Consider the following 4,093-nt stretch of genomic DNA (forward strand, 5'->3'; position numbering starts at 1 on the left):
ATGAAGCCTTTCCCAGCCATTCCTGACCCATTGGACCCCACTCTTTTGTGTCATTTCACCCATGTGTTAGCATTTAATTTGTGCCAGCCCTCTCAGTGAGACCCAATAGAGATGGCTGAAGGATATTAGTAATGTGTTAATTCAGGGACAATTGAGCTAATTTTCTTTTTCATACCTTGTGAGTGTTACAGAGTTATTGCCTACAGCTACAATAACAGGGTCATACACTGGTAGTCATGTGAATACCTTAGGGCTAGCTCTCATCAGGTCCTTCTAGATTTTGGTGCTTCTTCTTGCATGTCATAAGATGTTCCCTCTGTGGGAAGGATTCATGGAATTTAAAAAATTATTATCTTAAATCATATGTGTGTGCACATGACCGCAGGTGCTCAAGGATACCAGAGGCATTGGATCCCCTAGAGCTGGAGGCAGTTATAAGCTGCTTGATGTGGGTGCTGGGAATTGAACTTGGGTCTTCTGCAAGCATAGTTTGTGCTCTTAACCACTAAGCCATCTCTCCAGCACTGGTGAAAAATCCCCTCCCCCCTTTAAATAGTTGTTTTTGGCAGTAGGCTAGAAGGGTTGACAGGGTTAGCATTCAAAGACAGTACCACACCCCAAAGTCATGAGAGTGGCAAAAATGATGGTAAAGAGCCTGAAGGCCACCCTGTTCAAGAGCATGTGGATAAGGCAGGGCCTGGAGTGTTGATGGGGCAGCCTGAGACCCTTAACTTAGTAGACATAGAGATGAAGAGGGCCTCATTGGCTGATGTCCCAGTCTGACCACTTGGGATGTACTTTCCTTGACAAGAAAGTCTGTTGGCCAGAGCTCACTTGATGCATTTCTCTTGGGCAGCCTTCAAGTTTTTATTCTCACACCCAGCCTTCCAGGCAGAGGCCTACGGGGCTCAGCCATAGGAGAAAGTGAAGGGGGCACTTGATGGCACTGAGGTTGATGGATTCTTCTTCCTCACTTTACCCTCCAGACAAGAATGTGACCTCAGCAACAGCAGGGGCACTGTGCAACACAGTGCTGTGACAGTTGCCATGGCAATCTCCTCATTCAAAAACTTCTGGGTGCAAGCATAGCCTGCAGTGACCCTGTTGGTCTTCAGCAAGATGTCTTCCAAGTAAATGTGGTGGTGGTTCAGAGCATTGTAGACAGCAGCCAGTGCCTTCTCAGTTGCATACCTATGGCACTTCAAGTCATGATCCCCATCAGGGAGGATTTGGGGCTCCACAATGTGAACGATGCCATTCTGCTGGCAGATGCTGGTTCAAGGGGTCAGAACATTGGCATTTCCATGATGGCAAGGGGTGAGGAGGTGTGTTCTCCAATTTTCACACAATACCACTTGGCAAAGTTTGGCTCCATCCTCCTTGTGCTGAGAACAGAATTCAGACGGCCCTTCCTGCCATTGGTTCCTACCAGGGGCACCATACCCTTGTCTATCTTGATGCCCACAACACCATCCTTGGATTTGATAACTTGGGGGAAGGGATGTTCATCATCTGTTTTCTGTTTTAGCGTCTCATGGAAGAGGATCACTCCCACCCCTGCAACCATGTAGGGATTTACATGGTCGTCAAGTGGTCAGCAGCAACTGGCGGTAGAAGTGCTGGTTCTCCTCTGTGTTCCTGGTGCTATTGGAGGCAGCTGGTTGGCAGTGCTTCTGGTGGACTCATCTGCAGCCAGGATGCCCTAGCCTGGAGCCACAATGCAGTGCGTGATGTCAAACAGCTCCTTCTTCTTTGGGGTCAGTGCTGGATATGGGTTAGGACATGATCCTAGTGGCAGCAAGTTCCTGGCACGGGACACAGGGTGGGGAGGGGAGGGCTGGGATTGCAGGGTGTAGTGGGTAGGCAAGAGGAATAAGGAGTGAGCACAGCAATGCTCTCTAGAACTCAGTTCTGCCTTAGGTGAATGTGTCTCGGGAGATGTGCACACTTTCCTATTTCCTGAACTTATAATGTCCTTAACTTCTTGTGTCAGAAGAGACTAAGGGAAAAACATCCACTGGTGAGCACAGCGTTGGTTAAGGGAGGCCAGGTGCCTCCGATGTGGATTCTGTGCATTGTTCATTCAGCCCTACCCAGAGGTGTGCTCCTAGGTATGTGAGGTTGGGAATCTGTAAGAAGAGTTACAGTTCTGTCTTTGTCAGTGGGAATTATGAGCAACTGTGTGGTGCATGTGCTTTCACTGTAGCAAAGGTTTCTCTGAGGTTTGGACAGAAAATAGACCAAGAACACTGGGCTTACTCAGTGGCCTGCCTTCTCTTTTCTGTTGGATGACTGTTTACTCATCACTTTCCCAATTAGGGAATTTTGCTCTTTTCTTCTAACATGGGTCCACACCAAGGTCTAGATCCTGCTGAACTGGATAGTTTTTGGCAAATAGAGTCCCAATGGCTTCTTTGATGATTTCCAGTGTTCTGATCTTTCCAGTTTCTAGTCCTGGATATTTATTGGGATCTAGGACATTTAACGCTTTCCATTCCCTGTGCCTGACACCAAGGGGGTCTGATTTTGATTGTGCTACTGCAAGGCACAAGCAGTATACTTTAAGAATACTCCCAGGGGCCTGGCAAGATGGTCAGTGGGTGAAGACATTTGCCACCAAGTCTGAAGGCCTGAGTTCGATCCCCAGGACCTACATGGTAGAGACAGAGAACCTAAGCCCTCTCCCCCACCCACCAGTTGTCTTATGGCTTCCACATACTTGCTGTACCATGCACCCCAATGTCATAAAAATGCTTCTAAGTAAAATGTCACTTGCAGTGGAGGAGTATTAACCAAGTGCTCCAAGCTAGCATGAGCAGTAGTGAGAGGTATCAGCATCCTGGGCCTCCTAGTATACTGGACTGGAAAGGCACAGTGTCCCATCTGAGGTATTCTGCCCAAAGTGCAAATCTTGACTTTAATCCTGAAGAACATTAGATAAGCCCAAATTGTGGGTTATTCTGAAAAAAAAAAAAAAACAACTAGCTAGGTATTCTGCCCAAAGTGCAAATCTTTTGACTTTAACTGAAGAACATTAGATAAGCCCAAATTGTGGGTTATTCTGAAAAAAAAAAAAAAACAACTAGCTAATACTCTTCAAAAATATTAAGATCAGGAAGGTATGATGGTCATATGTGTAATCCTACACTTGAGTGCCTGAGGTGGGAGGTTCACAAATTTCAGACCAGCTTGGCCTACATACTGAGACTCTGCATCAAACAAAAGCAAAACCCAGAATTTTAACCTGGGCATTGTAGCACATGTCTGTGATCCAAGTACTTGGGACATGGAGGTGAGATGATTAGGACTTCAAGGCCAGCTTGACTATATAGAAAATTCTGGAAGAGCCTGGCCTAAATGAAAGTTGGTTTAAAAGAAACCCAAAAAACAAAACAGAATCCCAGAACCTACAAACCAACCAACCAAACCAGAAACCCTGTAACTGCCCCACCCCCCAAAAAAGTATTACCTGAGCAAGTTCTATGTAGAGCCTTAGCTATATAGAGAATTCCAGGCCAGCCTGGCTATGAAATGAGATGCTATCTCAAAAACAAGCAACCCTGCCCCCCGAACCCCAAACAACAATAGAATTTTTTCCCCCTCAGAGGAAATAATTATATTTTAAGCCAATGTATTTATGCATTACACCAGCTTTACTACAAGACATTGAAGGTTTAGTCTTCATGTAAACAAAGAAGAGGCATTAAGAATGGACATCAAAGGGCTTTATGTGTCTGTCTTTCAGTGTGGCTACTGTTGCTGACCTACCTTCCTGAGACATTCATGCTCCAAGGAAGATATTCAGTTTATGAATGAAGATTAAGTACATTTATATCTGTGACATTATTAGAAAATATTCTGGACCAGAGTATGCACTGTTTAAGCCTTTGTTATAGGAATACTTGACTTTGGAATAGCCTGACAAAAATCAACTTCTTAGTCTCCAGTTACCAGGAAAGAACTGTAATGAGCATTATACTTTTTCTATTGCTTTAGAACAACCACAAAAATTTAAAGAGACAAAGTAAATAACTTTCAGGCTTTGTTTTATATAGACTAAAATATGATACTGCGTATGTCCCAATTTCCATTT

At 44.8% G+C, this 4,093-nt stretch overlaps 1 pseudogene; it reads right to left on the reverse strand.

Moving 5' to 3' along the window:
- Nucleotides 1–671: 671 nt before the first annotated feature.
- LOC103730876 lies at nt 672–3,785 on the reverse strand (annotated as a pseudogene).
- Between the last annotated feature and the right edge of the window lie 308 nt (nt 3,786–4,093).

This window comes from Nannospalax galili, unplaced genomic scaffold (assembly GCF_000622305.1).
Source record: "Nannospalax galili isolate Female #2095 unplaced genomic scaffold, S.galili_v1.0 scaffold453, whole genome shotgun sequence".
Lineage (NCBI taxonomy): Eukaryota > Metazoa > Chordata > Mammalia > Rodentia > Spalacidae > Nannospalax > Nannospalax galili.